Source organism: Amphibalanus amphitrite, unplaced genomic scaffold (genome assembly GCF_019059575.1).
Source record: "Amphibalanus amphitrite isolate SeventyFive unplaced genomic scaffold, NRLGWU_Aamphi_draft 000309F_arrow, whole genome shotgun sequence".
In the NCBI taxonomy this organism is placed as follows: domain Eukaryota; kingdom Metazoa; phylum Arthropoda; class Thecostraca; order Balanomorpha; family Balanidae; genus Amphibalanus; species Amphibalanus amphitrite.
The window spans coordinates 660,812-677,681 of record NW_024881804.1 but is presented as its reverse complement, the minus strand read 5'-3'; the positions used below and the strand labels follow the sequence as shown (position 1 = coordinate 677,681).

The window sequence follows — 16,870 nt, the reverse complement described above, 5'->3', positions numbered from 1 at the left end:
TCTCTCTCTCTCTCATCCTAAGATTAATCCTTTACCATCCTCACTCTCATCCTCTCTCTACATTCGTTCCAAATTCACCCAAAGTTTTAGCGCCCCTCAATTCCCCCTCCCCCGATGGTGTTAGGTGCCTGAATAATAGCTATCTCCCCGGCGAGATAAATGTCTCTTTCCGAAATCCATATGCATGCTCCGCTAACCGGCGACCAAGATACTTATCGCAGGGCCGTCCAGAATAATTGCACAAATCCACCCTACTAATTTTTGGGACTCAATACACGTCCGATAGATTTATGGTACACACATACACGATTTATATCCGACTTATCTCTCTACGAGAGAGGTTACTATGCCTCTCCGGTCCGCGTGCAACATTCCCGTTCACATCACGACCCAAAGACCATACTTCATATCCTTCGACTATCCTTTAACCCAGGGTTGTATACCAATCAAGTCGATTGAATTGATTGATTTGTTTTCAACGCGTATTTTGAGTTGATTGGATTGAGTCGATTGACTTTTCGAGATGACTGGTTGACTGACTCGTTTGACTTTAGCGACTGGTTGACTGATTTGATTCCCGAAAATTAGAGTGACTCATATGATTGAGTCGATTGAATGGAAAGTTCAAATAAGTTTTAGTTGACGAAAAATAATGACACCAATTGATGACATCAAAGATCACAAAACTACACTGAAAACTGCTTGTCATCACAACTGCAATATGGGGTAGATGGCCAAATAAAGAACAGGGCCTAAACATGAACAGCCAACTTTGACTTTCAACTGCAATAACTGCTCCAATCCTGGTGATAGAAACCTGGCGATGCACCTACCTACCTTTCTGCACTCAGCAGGAAACGTTTTTTTTTTTTAATCCAGATGATAAAGTGCAAGGCCCTACATACTAATAAAGTGTGATTAATTAATAATTCACATCTCCACATCTCCTCAGAAACAACCCACTGAACTCTATAAATATCTGAAACCCCTACAAAAATAACTGAAACAAAAGCGCCGTTTTCGTCTCGCTAATTACGTTTCCGTACCTAATTAATAGCTAATTTGCTGCATTGTTTAATTTTTTTATAAATTTAGTCCGAACCTTTTGATGGGAAGTATTCACAAGGACAGAGCCACCGCTAAGCAGAGCTTGTTGCGATGACCCTGCCCTCTACCCTCCGATCGCGCAATTCCAGTTCTATGGCAGAATTTAGAGTCCAAAGTTTAACGTGCGCACAAAGCCGCGCACGGCCGGTCCCCTCGCTGACTTCGCCTGGCTACGGCCTGCCACCAACCGCAACCATAGGGTACCTGTCAGGAGGCCCATAAATGTCGAGCGCCCGTCGCGCTTCGAACCCGGACTGTCATAACCGGGAACGCGTGCTCTCACCACCCGGAGTCCAACGCTCTAACCAACTGAGCTACGGGACCGGCAGAACGTTTGTTGATCCGTTTCTCCTGAGAGCCTAAGCATAACATATTTAATATATTTCATTTTCCTTAAAATATTTTACCGAATATTATTAACCCTCGCCCTGGCAGGGGGGGGGGGTCGATGCGACCCCCCCCCCCCTAAGGTTTTTCGAGGATAGCGTAAAAACGGCGGCGCGCAGCGCCGCCAAATTTGGCACAGCCTATGGGGCAACCTTTTTACATGTGACCTGAAAATTTCAGGTCCGGGTGACCTTGGGTCAGGTCACCAGGTCAGAAAAAACCGGTACAAGGTCATGGTCAAATTTCAATTTTCTTTTTGCACCTGTCCAACTCACAGTTTTGCACTGATTTCCTTCAAACTTTCAGGATGTGCTAAGTTCACCGAGTTGTATAAAATATAGTTCGGGTTTTTGAGGTCACTGACCTGAGGTCAGTTAGAGGTCATTACGTCGTAATGTTAAGCCTATGGGAAAATACTGAATTCGGAAAATACTGGAGATATCCGCTTCGTTCTATCACTTTTGTGCTTTGAAACCACAGTACTTAACAGCAGGTCACTTGGTGCTTCTTTGTTTGGTGTACTTATCCATGGGTCAGGTCAAATGAGGTCAACTGAGGTCAAATGACGTTTTTGCCAATAACTTGGCACATAATGACGCTAGAGCTTAAAAAATGGTATCATTGTGTTCCTGGTGATCAGCCGAATCGAATGATATGCGATATGATGTAATTTGGTTAACTTTAACTTAATTCATTAATTTAAGTTTACTTAGAATTTAAGAAAAACTTTAAGTACACTTAAGCAAGTTAAAAGTATATCATTCGACGCGCCTTGACGTGCTGAGTTCACTGGTGTTTTTCTTTTTGCTCTATCTTAATTAGATCAAAAGTTATAAGCGAAAAACTTTTGGCCTGTTTTTAGCGAAATTTTTACATTTATACCCCCCAAAACCCCCCTAAATATTGACCTAGAGCAACCAAATTTGCACAGGGGCGAGAAATCCAGGGGGCCCACCTACCTACCAAATTTGGTGTTTCTAGGTGCCATAGGAGCCAATCGCGAGGGGGGGGGGGGTCGCATCGACCCCCCCCTGCCAGGCCGTGTTATGAAAAATGCCCTGCCAGGGCGAGGGTTAAGTGGTTTTATTTCAAATGAAATAATAATTAAAACGAAATTGGTGTTGTACAACCGATTTTTTATATGATGATCTACCATACTACATGATAATCAATGACGTCATCTTACCAAAAAATCAAAAGACGAAGAATAAGGATTTATAAAAGCTTAGCATACTTATTGGCAAAACGTTTTCTTTGCTTCGCAGTCGCACCGTGCCGTTTTCGCGTTTTAATTTTCCTTGTTCCTACTTCCTTTGTCCTTAACTTATCCTGTGGTTCCAGAGTCCCTGTCCTCTCCATTTCCTTTTAAATATATTTTTAATTCTCACCCCTATCCCCTAGTCCTAACAGTTTCCAATTGTATTGCAATAAAATGTTTTGAATTATCATTCACATGCCACGTCCAGAGTCGTGGGCCGCTAAATACTTCAAATCTCTTCCTTCCCAATCTAACAACATCCCCCGTCTCAAATGCACATTATGTGGAAAGATTTTTCAGGCTGCCCGTCAGTCTCTGTCTAACCGAAACCGTCACATGCAGGTAAGATATTTTTTTTTCTATTTCTCTATGGTTAATATGTTATTGATGCATATTATCCATTAAAATAGACATGGTGTAGGGTAAATGGCCAAATCACGAACACTGCCAAAATCCGAGCAGTAATCTTTCAACTGCAATATCTGATATTTAGTGTAAATGGAGTTGGAATATGGCCAAAATTAAATTGACAACTTTTAGAGGAAAGGTGGTGATTTGGGTTAAGGGGCGACTCAACTACTGGGTTATTTTGCACCCATTAAATGAAACTTCTGCTCCAATTCTACCCATTGAACCTCAATATCATGATCCACCTGTCCATCACTAGGTATCCTTCCTTATTACATAGAAACTTTGAATGGCATGGCAGTTTATAATTTCAAATGACAATATTTTTTATGTTTCTTCTGTAGGTAGGTAGGTAGGTAGGTAGGTAGGTAGGTACACCAGACTGCTATGGACACTTTTCCAAGTTGGTGGGGCAAAAAAAAAACTAATGTATGTCTTGGTTTGAGTCGTTTGATTGAGTTGATTGATTCCTTTCATTGTCGCGTTTGAGTCGATTGAATCAATTCCCGAAAACTGCTCTGACTTGATTGATTTGATTGGTTTCCCAAATTTGTCGTGATTGAATTGATTGATATTGATTGAGTCGTATACAACCCTGCTTAAACCATGGGATTTATTTTTAAAAGGCCTTACGTGTCCTGGAGTACATTCTTTCCTCCCCTGAGGCTGTCCAGTACCGATTAGAGTACCTTTACGAAAGAAGTATGAGGACTTACCCGGGACACTACGGCTCGACTTATCCGCCCTTTGGGTGACTCACCCCTGACCCTCGGCTTCTTGCCTTTGGCATAACTTACTCTCCACTGCACTGTGCCAATCTTCCCCCTTCCCCCTGCCGTAGAAACCTCTCACTGCCTTCTCACCAAGTGTTACCTAAGCGGGAAAGTTAACAGTGGCCGGTACCACTGGCGGAAAACGTGCATATGCCCTGCGTACGTGACGGTGTGTCCCTCTTATTATTCCGGTCTGGACGTGGGTTTAGAGAAGTGCATCTGTGTCTCATACAGTCATGCTGGTAAACATTACGCCATAGGAGACGGGCAAACAAGCCGTCTGTGCCTCACAATGCCCTGTGCCAATATTGGTGGAATAATTATTGGCGCTAACTCGCAAGAACGCGAAGAACAAAAACGCATTATTTATCCAAACCAAATCGTAATCTCAAGTCATAATTACTGCTGCACGCGTGAACCTAATCATCAGTTCTCGTATACAATCCTAGCAGACCTTGAACCGCTCTTGATTTGATCAGATGATCTAGAACCAATTAGTACGCACCGATCTGTCGTCTGGTTGTGATCCACCGTGTCATAGTAAATTACTGAATGCTCAAACGGAAATGACTCCTTGAAACTCGTTCGATAGCTTCTGATGGACTACTAGTTACCTATACAAATTATCTTTATAGAGTGCCAGAATATTGTCTTAGGGGTCCCTAGCCCTTCATGGAAAATATAATTTTAATCATCCTATCAGCAGTAAACAATGCGCATCAAATGAACTGCAGTCCTAGATATAACATAGCATGTCGTATTTAGAATTATGCGTTAACTGTTCACGTCCTTATCCCGTGGCAACTTTCCACAACTAACCACGCCTCTTGACCTTAATGACCTTCACCTACCGCACGCGCCCCAATTACGGCTAACCCACTGCCCTGTTGTGGCTGCTTTTCGCGCCCTCTGGCGGCTCAACGCCCGCGTCGGGAACGACGATTACCACGGCCGACGGCCGGTGCCGCGTCGACAGTCGACAGTTGTCAAAGCCGCGCCGCGATGGGCGCGTCATCACTCGCGGTGCAGTACTGGTGTGTGCGGTCTCTTCGGGCCGGGTAGATTCAACGAATGTGTCAGTGAGTGTGAATCTGGTAAAATATCGCTGCAATATCTCCCTGTTCGACATCTCATCAGCTCCATTCCACGTAAGTGTTTTTTTTTTAAATTAAACTCCTGTCCCATTTGATCGTTTCCCAACAAAGCTGGTCTTTTCTAGTATTTATTCTAGAAAAGCACAACGATCGGTACCTATATTAGCCGCATATTAGTTCTAACCACAAACAATTCTACATCTACCTATTACTCGACATTTCGCAACTACAATGACGCAAAGTACAAGGACTATCTAAAGTCGCAAAGTGTCAGACCGTCGACCTCAAACCACTACTCTCAACTCTGCACCTAAGTAACAGAAGATATTCCGCCGTAAGCTCAGGCATTCGTATCTGCCGAAAATCATAACTCATAGCCATATTCGTAGATAGATCGCATGAATCAGTCGCCACCTTAAAACAGAAAACACTAGGCTGACCCGCGTGCTCCGCAACGCGAAAAGGGGTATTCTCGATTGACGGGTGTTTGGTTTTTCTTGTGTCGGTTGGGTTATCCATCCCTTTCGGTGGATTGTTTTTTGACGGCTAAACGATTTGGTTTGGAAATAATATCCATCGCATCGAGGTGCCCGTGTCTGATAAGCATGCTTTCTACTTCAAAATCTGTCATTATAGTTCAGTGAACCTGTGAAATGTGTTTTATAACTTAGGTGCGTAGTTTTATGACAAATGAAAGGCGTAGATAATTTTCGCTAAAAATGGGTTTGCAGAGGTTTGAAACATTTATATTCTTATGAATACTGTTGCTGGTCATGCAAAAATGATGAATGGATCTTGGAGAGAATTGAATGGTATTTCTAATGATAGCATTTTCAATTGTCAAACGTATCAGGTTAAGCAGCAAAACCCGTGTAATTATTTAGTGGCACATTATGGACAAATACCATTTTCTCCAGCGATTTGTTCCACCTTGTTTTTGATCAATTAGCTTTTCACAATTTTTCCATGAAAGGTGGTACATTTTTCTTGCCAATAGGAATTGTTTCAACTCACTCTGTCTGACGGTCACGTGAAAATAAAATAAAATCCAAAATCCATTTAAAACGGCACTTTTTGAAATGAAATTGCCCTCACATGTGCACGTGGCACGTGCCATCCTCCGCATCGCACACCATTCGATAGCCCGTTCGATTCTCTACACGATGGTGTTTTCCTCGTGACGATCGGGCGCACGGTTACTGAGATATTGCACGGGAACCGGACCCGTGTCGGGCAAATTTAGCCATTTTCGCCCGTTTTTGCAAGCCGATTTATACATGTAAAGTCTATGACGCGAATTTGCACTTTTTGGGCAGGCGCCACGTGCTCGCTATTGACCCGATCGAGCTGAGACCGCTCAAAGGCACGTTGTCCATCCTTGTTCTATGAGTTGCGCAAATTTCAGCGCGCCAGGTGCGACGGTCTCGCCTGTAACCCGCGCTACGTAGCACCATGTCGCGACGTCGGTAACAGACAGAAACTATGTCACCACAAATAGTAATATAGATTACATTCCTTTTCAACCGTATTTACCTGTTCTCAATAATTGATTTCGACTTCGCAATTAATTCCTTCAGCAATATTACCAATGATTTCGCCGCAAATTTTAGTGAGTACAGCACGAATCTAAACCCTTAATTTCACAAACGTTCCAACCTCAAATTGCACCTGGCCACCGCCGATAATAAATCAAACGAACCAGTTTGACCAAAGACAAAAGACATTTCAACGCTGACACGCATCCTGTCATCAATTTCAGCGTTTGTGACACTGAGCTGCTTATTCAAATTTTAGCATCCCGTTCTCGACCTAATCGCGATGTATCCCGCTGTCCAACTGACAATAATGTATTTACTGGCGGCTCTGACATGACCTTGACCTCACAATTCAGATCCTAATAATATGCTACTAGGGTGTCTGGACCAAAAAGTTCAAAGTAATTTAAGTTTTCCAATTCCAATTGAGAGTGCATTTTATGGCTACCAAAAATGTTTGGCAGTCGTCACGGGTACGGCAGGCTGGGCACAGTGGAGGGCAAGGATCGGGGATTGAAAGAGTCAGACATTTTGTTTTTCTCAACGACAATGACAATCCAAAAAACAATGTAATAAGATCAGACGTTTCGACAACAAAGTGCCTTCGTCAGTGGAAACAAGATAGGCTTTACATTGATAAAAAATATAGAAGACAACCAGCCTGCACGAAATACAGTTTTACCTTTTTGAAATATAAGTGATATCTAATCTCGCACTAAAATTATATATCGTTCTTCTGTTTAAACTATTCTGTAAGTCATAATCACAGCATTGGAATTGACACATTGACACATGATAACAGAGACACTCCTATAGATATAGCTATTTGTTTTTAAGCACCATTTTCGCACCTATCCTGGACCAGCTGTAGAAGCCTGGTTTTATGTTACCAGTGTCTTCAAGTGAAATATATGCAGCTTCCATGGCTCTCTTAATCGGTTTTGACATGCCCTTTTCCATCACTGTAGCTGAGTCCCAAGCTGGAAGATAATGATACTTTTCTATATGAAGCACCATCGCATTGGACACATTATGATTTCGAACATCACGTTTGTGCTCTTGAAGTCGTGTCTTTAAACCCCTCCCCGTTTCACCGACATATGATTTTGAACATGGTCCAGAACAAGGTATCATATATAACACTGTTGTCTGATGTGTTCATCATCTTCGGTCGCACTAAATCTTGAATCCTTGATCCTGAAACGATGGCTACATTGGTTCCAGCTGATCGTAGACTAGTCGCTATTTCGTTCGCTTGTTTCGAGATGGGAATCGTTATGAATCGTCCTCGCTTCTTTTGTTCTTGTTTTTGTTTCTTCTTTTCTTCTACACTCTTCCTCCTTATTTCTTTCGCCTTGTTTTGGAGCCGAATTAAGTAACCTTTTGGATAATGAAGTCTTGTAAACGTTTCGTATATATGGATGACCTCTTCGTCGAGGAATTCTTCGCTACAAATCCTGAATGCTCGGAGGAAGAAGCCGATGACTATGCCACTTTTTACGCGATCGCTGTGTCCTGAAAGGAAGTGGACGTAGTCTTCTTTATTTGTAGGCTTTCTGTATACCTTAAATTTTGCTGTACTTCCGCACCTAATAACCAGTGTGTCCAGGAAAGGAATCGTTCCGCTGTTTTCGGTTTCAATTGTGAATTGGATTTTCGGATCGACGGCATTCAGGGCAATAACCTTCTCTTTCAGGTTCATATCGTGTGGAACTATTACGAGCACGTCGTCAACGTAACGAATCCAGGTGCACTCAGGACCCATGATATGTTTGTACTTTTCTTCCTCCAGGTTTTCCATGTACAAGCAAGCCGCTACTGGACCTAACGGAGATCCCATGGCTAAACCATTTGACTGAACGTATTCAGTGTCACCGAAAGTAAACGTGTTAAACTGCATGCAAAGTGTCACTAGTTCCATATACTGCGCTTTTGGAAGAGGAAGAGATCTTTCATCTCTATTATTAACGGCTTTGGCGATCGCCTCTAAAGCTCCTTCTACAGGCACATTCGTGAAAAGGGATTTTACATCAAAACTGGCTAGTTTCTTTCCTGACATGTCAATGTTTTTCAACTGGTCGATCATTTCGGACGTGTTTTTTATGTGAGACGCGCTTATAGAACCCAGAGCCCTGGAGAGGGGCTTCGCCAGCACCTTTCAGCACCTTTCACCACTTTCTCAAACTGAGAAGGAAGCCTTATCTTTAGGTCTTAACCCGCGCCCCGCTGGGGGGGCAGAATCTGCCCCCCCTCCCGTTTTTCGCCAATAACTTCTAAACGCGTTACGCCAGCGACGTCAAACTTTCAGTACCTTATCATACATCAATTTGACACATTCCCTGAAAATTTGAGCGAAATCCGTCGGAAAATTTTTGAGAAATTGACGTTTTAGTGACGTCATGTTCGCCATTTTCGCCTCAAAAATGGCAAAATTTCAAACGCCGCTAACATCTTCATTTTTAAAGGAATCAAGACGTAACAAAAAAGGTTATACGTGATTCTACTTTGTCTATCAAATGGCTATCTCGGTTTTTTGAAAATTTTGGATTTTGGCCCAAATTTTTTTTTCAAAAAACTGACTTTTTTGGGAAAATATTTATAAAATCCAAAATTTTGAGTGTATCGAAAAAACCGGAATATATGTCAAAGAAGTGGTCTATGTGCACCTACATACCAATTTTTAGAAGAATCGGTTCAAAAATGTGGAAGTTATTCAAAATTTTATGACGTCACGACTGACAAAAATTTTGAAAAATGATTTTTTTGGAAGTTTTGGACCTCGTACGGAAACAAAAATAGCACCATTCGATTCGCCGTGAAAAACTGCATCAGATAGACACCTTTTTAGGCCTTAACAACCAACTTCAAAATTTGACCTCACTTGACCTGACCTTGACCTGACCTCGACCTGAAATTCATCCAGAGGTGGTCCATATCACTTATTGAGTGCGCCTATTGAATTCTATGAGTAAAATGACCCATAAAACATGTGTCGCACATACCCTTTTCTATATTTTGTTTTTGGTGACCTGACATGACCTGACCTGACCTTGACCTTGACCTTTGAATGACATTGTATGCAACGAATATTGTCTTGGTAGTCTAAGAACACGTTTTGGGCAATCAGTCTCACTCCATTCTTCGGCAACTACGGTGCAAGGCCGATACTGTAGAAACTTGCATCTTGTACCCTTGACCTGACCTTGACCTGACCTCTGACCTACTTAAGAAAAAATTGGGCTTTTAAGATCCGCCTTGTTGAGAGCTTTCGATTGCCGTTTTCCCCGTCTTTCTACGACCATCGGTTCGGAAGTTAGACAGGGGGGGCAGAATCTGCCCCCCCCCCCCCCCCCAGCAGGGCGCGTATGGCTGAATAGCCCAGCGGGGCGCGGGTTAACCCTATTCCTGGCGGGCTCCGCCGGGACAAGAAACTGGCGGGGGGGGGCCGATTCGGCCCCCCCCCCTGAGATCTCGAGAACGAAGCAAGATAGCGACAAGCGGTAAACAGCATCGGATACGCACGGCCAAGATCTACAATTTTTACTAAGGTCATTTTCAGGTCAGGTCAAAGATGACGTCACAGGGGTCGAAAAAGTCAAAATGGCGGCACTAGATATGGAGAGAGTTTTTCTCGAATAACTTTCGAATTAGTCAAGATAGGAACAAACTAAGGGCATCATCGTGATCCTCTCGTCAATCCGCATCGAATGATATATATGTTGACCTCGAAAGGTCAAGGTCAAAGGTTGACCTCAGGTCACGTGACCTAGAGGTCATCATGTATATCATTCGATGCGTCTTGACGAGCTGAACACAATGAGACCATCCACGCGTCTGTATCTTGTTCCTGTACGGAGTTATTGGCCAAAAACCTTTGGTGACCTTTGATGACGTCACATGACCTCACAGCTGCCCAACAGCAAAACAGACCTCAAGGTAGTGAAGGTTGATCGTATATGAAGTCATGTATGGTATATGGGGCCATTCCGACCCGTTTTAGTGGTAAAAACAGGGAGTTGATTTTTCCCCCATTGACTTATAATGGGGAGGTCGCGAAATTGACCTGACCTTAGGTCACCGATATCAAAATTCCGAGATATACAAATTGCACATACTGGTACCCAAACTAAACCCTGAAGAGAAGAAATTGATCGGTCAAAAACTCTAGCTCTGGCGTGATTGCAAACTTTTCTGAGATAGCGTCACCAAACCGCCTCTGGTGACCTGACCTGAGGTCAGATCAACTCAAAATTTTCAGACATGTTGCGTAGAAGCCTTTTAGGAAAAGTCAGAAAATTTGAGCTTCCTAGCTCAACGCGTTTGGGAGATATAACCAAAAAACCTCAGGGGGGGCTCCTGAGGCCCCCCCAGGAATAGGGTTAAGTTTGACTCGGGAAAAGATCGTTTTTCTTATGCAGAGCACGTCAGCCGTAACTATTCATGGGACGATCATGATGTGGACAAAGGTTTCATACAAGGCGTATTAGCAGTATGTAAGGCGTTAGCAGACAAAGAACCAAACAGCTTACCTCGAAGGTATATGCAGGCTCTGGAGGAGCTCTCAAAGGACAAAAACATTGTGATTACTGAGGCAGATAAGGGTGGTGGGGTGATAATTATGGATAGTGTAAACGCCGGAAGCGTTTATTGTCTCCATTTGGTTTTGGTTTATACTCTCCTGTCCTTTCCTGTCCCATTGTGAGCCCATCGGCCCGTCTTGTTGAGCGAGCTGTAGGAAACGGAGAGCCAGTAGAGGGCTCTGCTGTCTGGTTGCAGCCAGAGGTAGGGGGCAGCACGGAGCACGGGTTGAGACGCTGATTGGTACTTTGGTACTTGCAGGGCATTAAAGAGTTGGTACTTGTGTAATGTGGAATGTGAATGTGGAATTGTGTCGTGTCGAATGGTTAGCCAAATACTCATGTTAAAATGCGTTAAATTTGTGATTCGCGTGATATCTCATGTGATGCATAGGAGCCTTTTGCATTCAGAGAAAGACCTATTATAATGGACACGGTACTTAGTGTGGTACTGGAAATAGTGCTGGTACTCATACGCCAACACGTCAGATTTGGTAACCGCCCATTTCATGCCGCATTTTGGTTCTTGGAAAGCGTTTGAAGTATAAGAAGGCGATAGCGTTCAGGCGTGAAGAATATGTCTGCAGGTGGATAATGTTGGTGAGTGTTATCGTCTCTAGCAATAAAGAGACGCTTAATTGTTATCAATATTAGTATTCATTGCGCTGCATTGTTGCAAACTGGATCTGAGAAATGCGCCGATTTGTGTCCATTTTTGCGTATGTGTTTATTCGCGAATATTCTGCAGGATTGCAGTGCAGCACTGAATAAGTTTGTCTGTTATAAGGCCAGAAACATTCTCTCAGTGTTCAGGCCATTTAAGGCTATTTGATTGCAGTGGGAGAGCGACACCCGTACGACCTTGACCTTGGCCGCGCCATATTCGTCTTGAGTTCTGTGTTTGGCCCCCCATTGCCCTGTTTGTCTTTCGTTTCTGCTTTATTAATTTTGATGTATCCTTTCAGAAACCTTGCTTACTTGCTTACTTTGGCCTGCTTGGATGCTTGTGAAGCTGGAGTCACAATACAGAGGCCAACTATCAAGTTGCACGAGTTTTGCACCACCAGACTGCCGAGTTTTGGAGACGCCTGGAGGCTACAGTTTCAACATCACCTTCATCTTCAGTTGAGTTCGGAGCAGCACGCCCAGCCAAGCTGACCTGCAGCAAGTTCGTCTCGCACACTGAGGTCAGGTCACTGTGCTGCCATATGATTTCTTGGGGTCAGCCAGTGGACTATTGTGGTGTGTGATGGCTTTATGCAGTGGTCAGCTGGTTTGAGGCCCTGTTTTGATTGGATAATAGCAGTTTGGTCAGACTGAACAAGTTGTAATATGTCTGTGAATTTGGTTGACAAAGCTGTTGGTGATTTGTTTTGTAGTCAAAGGAAGCAGCAGTTTAACCTGGAATAGGCAGGTTGAATTTGATTGCGTATTTGATGTTCTTGGATTAGGCTGTAAACTGTGCACGCTTGGTTTGAAGGTTGCGCAGCACTGAGCTGATTGGATGCATTGAGGATTTTTGGTTTATGTGGCTAAGGTTTGTGGTTTTTTAAGATTCCTTCATATTCCTTGCCTGAGATTTGGAATTGCCTATCCTATTTTCCTGTACATTACCATGGCCCTACCACTGCTAGCAGCCATTCAAGGTCTTCGAATCTCAGAACTGAAGGTTGAGCTTGAGAATCGTAACCTAGACAGCAGGGGAAACAAAGCTGCTTTGGTTGATCGTCTTTATGTCGCTATGGAGAAGGAAGGTGTACAGCCAGAACAGGTTATGCAACTGAAGAAGGGTCTATCTGTGGAGACGAGGACCAAAGAGGATGGGGCTGAACCACAAGATGAGACCAAGTCACAAGAAAATGCAGCCAAACTTCAAGATGTGACCAGAGCACAAGAAGATGTAACCACAGCACAGAATGTGATTACAAAACCTGAACATGCAACAGAGACACCAGAAAAGCTGGCCAGACAAGCTGATGGTGTGACCTTACCACTGCCAGACGTCCGTCCGGAAGACAGTGCCTCACAGCAAGGATCCAGAACATCTCGTCGTTCAAACCGGTCCAGCACTGTAAGATCAGTTCGGAGTGCTGCCAAAGAGGAACACATGAAGTCAGCCGCAAGAAAGGCAGGAATCTTAGCCAAGATGGAAGTCCTAAAGGAGCAAGCTACCCAGGAAGCTAAACTACAAGAGCTTATCAAAGAAATGGAGTTCAACAAGCAGCAAGGCATGTTGATGGCGCAGTTGGCAGAGGAGGAAGCTCAGCAGCAGGTTTACGAGCAGTGTGGAAGGAGTGAGGTTGGGTCACTTCACAGTTCCCAGGGTCTGCCAACCCGACCCTCACCTCAGGTATTGAATCCACAGGCCTCCGTCTTCCAGCCTCAGGGAAACCACGCAGAAGTGAGCCAGAAAGGCCAAGTGTTGGAGGAAAGGTACAAGGAGTCTGAAGCGCACTGGCAGATGGCTCATCTACCCCCAGCGGAAATCATTAAGTTTCAGGGCGATTCAAGCGAGTATTTTTCCTTCATCCGCTCATTGGACAGCCGAATTGGAAAGAAGGCTATATCTGAGGAGGAAAAGCTGTTCTACCTCCAGCAGTTTACTGAAGGTCGGCCGAGGGAGTTGGTCCGTGGTTGTCTTCACATGCCGCCCAGCAAGGCCTATCAAGAGGCGAGAAGACTGTTGCACAAGAAGTATGGAAACGAGGACAAAATCAGTGCAGCCCACGTAGAAAAGCTTTTGTCGTGGCCAAACATAAAACAAGACAACCTGGAAAGCCTTGAGAACTTCTCTGTCGCGCTAATGGTATGTGAGAGCGTGATGTCAGACATGCCCGCCGGCATGCGGGAAACGGACCACCCGCGAACTCTTCGCAAGCTGGTTGAGAAGCTGCCCTTCCCGATGCACGACCGTTGGAGGAGACTGGCCGACTCAGTCATGGAAAACCAGCATCGGCGAGTGGCGTTCTCAGACCTGGTGGCGTTTGTTGATAAGGAGACCAGGGTGGCAACAAACTCACTCTTCGGACGACAAGTGATGAACACATCGAAGATGATTCCAAAGGAAATCAAGATGACTCCAAAGGATACTCAGCGTCAGAAGCCGAAGTACGGACTAGCGACTGCTGTACAAGTTCCCGCTGGCTGCGCTTTCTGCAAGGAAGGACACTCTTTGGAAGACTGTGAAGCACTCAAGCAGAAGGACCTGAATTCCCGAAGAAACTTCATCAAAGAAAATAGGCTATGCTTCGGATGCCTGAAGAAAGGACATGTCGCGAAGAAATGTCAGCAAAGAAGTACCTGTAAGGTCTGTGGTGGAAGACACGTCACGTTGCTGCACGAGGAAAGAAGCCAGAAAGATCCTCAGCACCGACAGACTCCTGAAAAACCTCAGGAAGCGCCATCTGTGAAGACGTGCCGAGTACAGCACTCCAAATGGAACACAGGCTTGGCAGTCGTACCTGTGATAGTCAAGTCAGGAAAGAAGTCAGTAACTACACATGCTCTTCTAGACAGTGGCAGCACTGCGTCCTTCTGCCAGGAATCTCTGCTGCAGAAGCTGGGACTCGAGAACAAGAGTAAGAAGAAGCTGTCCCTGACAACAGTTTGCAAGGATCAAGTCGAGATTGAGAGTCAGATCATCACTGGGCTCGAAGTAGGTGACATCGATGGACAGCATACCCTCCAGCTGCCAGCAGTCTACAGCCTAGAGAAGGTACCGGTCGATGTGAACGACATACCAAGACAAGAAGATGTCAGCCGTTGGTCGTACCTGAGAGGTGTGAATCTGTCGAGCTTGGATGCACCAGTCGAATTGATGATAGGCAACAATGTCCCACTGGCGATGGAGCCGTGGGAGGTGATCCATAGCCAGGGAGGAGGGCCTTTTGCCACCAGGACACTCTTGGGATGGGCTATCAACGGTCCTGTTCGACATGAAGGAAGAGGTCTGGTGAAGGCAAACCGAATCAAAGTAGAAAACGTTGAAGACATCGAGGACATGATGATCCAGATGTACAACGCAGAGTTTACTGAGAAACTCTCAGACAGCTCGAAAGGACCTTCGATTGAAGACAAGATGTGGCAGAAGAAGGTAGAGGAAACCATCACGTTCACGGAAGGACACTACGAGATAGGTCTTCCTCTGCGAGACAAGGACACTCAGATGCCAAACAACAGGAACATGGCGCTGCGGCGACTCTCCACCATCCAGAAGAAGATGGAGAAGCAGCCGAAGTTCAGAGAGGACTACACTACTTTCATGAACAACGTGCTAGAAGAGGGCTACGCCGAGGAGGTGCCCGAGGAGAGCCGGGGAAGAGCGGATGGGCTGGTATGGTACATGCCCCACCATGGAATCTACCACCCTCACAAACCTAACAAGATTAGGGTTGTGTTTGGTTGTGCGGCTAAGTCTGACGGTGTGTCGTTGAACGACAAGCTTTTGCAAGGCCCAGATCTGGCAAACTCCTTAGTTGGAGTCCTACTACGCTTCCGCGAAGAACCAGTAGCCTTCATGGCAGATGTGAAGTCCATGTTCTACCAAGTAAAGGTCCCAGAGTCTGAAAGAGATCTGTTGAGGTTTCTATGGTGGCCTGGGGGCGAGATCAACGAGGAACCAAAGGAGTTCCGCATGACCGTCCACATATTTGGAGCTGTCTCATCCCCAAGCTGTTCCAACTTCGCGCTAAGACGGACTGTCGAAGACCACCATGATGACTTCAGTGAAAAGGCACTGGAGACTGTCAAGAAGGCGTTCTACGTGGACGACTGTCTCCAGTCGGTGTCGTCAATCGAGACGGCGAAGTCGCTGGCGTCAGAGGTACAGGCTCTGTGCGCCAAAGGAGGTTTTCATCTGCACAAGTATGTGTCCAACAGGGAAGGAGTTCTCGACAAGATACCGAAAGAAGATCGAGACGAAGGTTCTTCTAAGAAAGGACTTCACTTGGAAGAAGCGACAAGCGTCAAGAAAGCACTGGGTATCAAATGGAACCTGGAGCAGGATACCTTCAGCTTCTGTGTCAGGGCAAGAGAGATGAAAGTGACCAGAAGAGAGATTCTTTCTGTCATCAGTGGAGTGTTTGACCCTTTGGGCTTTGTGGGGCCATTCATTCTTACTGGTAAGAAGATCCTACAGGAGCTGTGCGCCATGAAACTTGGTTGGGATGAAGATGTCCCGGAAAGTCAAGCTCTGATCTGGACCAAGTGGCTAAAGGACCTGCCGAAGCTGGAAGCGTTGGAAGTGGCAAGGTGTCTGAAGCCAGCGAGGTTGGGATCGATCGTCTCAAGACAGCTACATCACTTCAGTGACGCGAGCACAGTGGGTTATGGTGTAGTGTCATACCTGCGTCAGACGGATGACAAAGGGCAGGTACACTGTATGATCCTCATGGCGAAGTCGAGGGTCGCGCCGCTCAAGAAGATGACCGTACCTCGAATGGAGCTGGCTGCCGCAACAGTTGCAGTGCGACTACATGCGATGATCACAAAGGAACTTGAGATCCCTATAGACGATGCTACCTTTTGGACGGATAGTTCGACAGTGTTACGGTACATCAACAACGAGGGGACAAGATACCAGACGTATGTCACGAACCGGTTGGCGGTTATCAGGGACGGATCTGCACCAGCGCAATGGAGATTCGTTAAGTCGGAAGATAACCCAGCGGACGATGCCTCGAGAGGGCTTATGGCGGATGATCTTCTAGAGAACAACAGGTGGTTCCATGGT

At 45.2% G+C, this 16,870-nt stretch overlaps 1 long non-coding RNA gene across 1 annotated transcript; it reads left to right on the top strand.

Annotated features, from left to right (window-relative positions):
• The first annotated feature begins 11,243 nt into the window (after positions 1-11,243).
• Positions 11,244-12,182, top strand: LOC122388123. The gene is made up of 2 exons (XR_006257734.1): positions 11,244-11,739; positions 12,105-12,182. It is a non-coding gene; the product is annotated as an uncharacterized LOC122388123 (long non-coding RNA).
• The last annotated feature ends 4,688 nt before the right edge of the window (positions 12,183-16,870 follow it).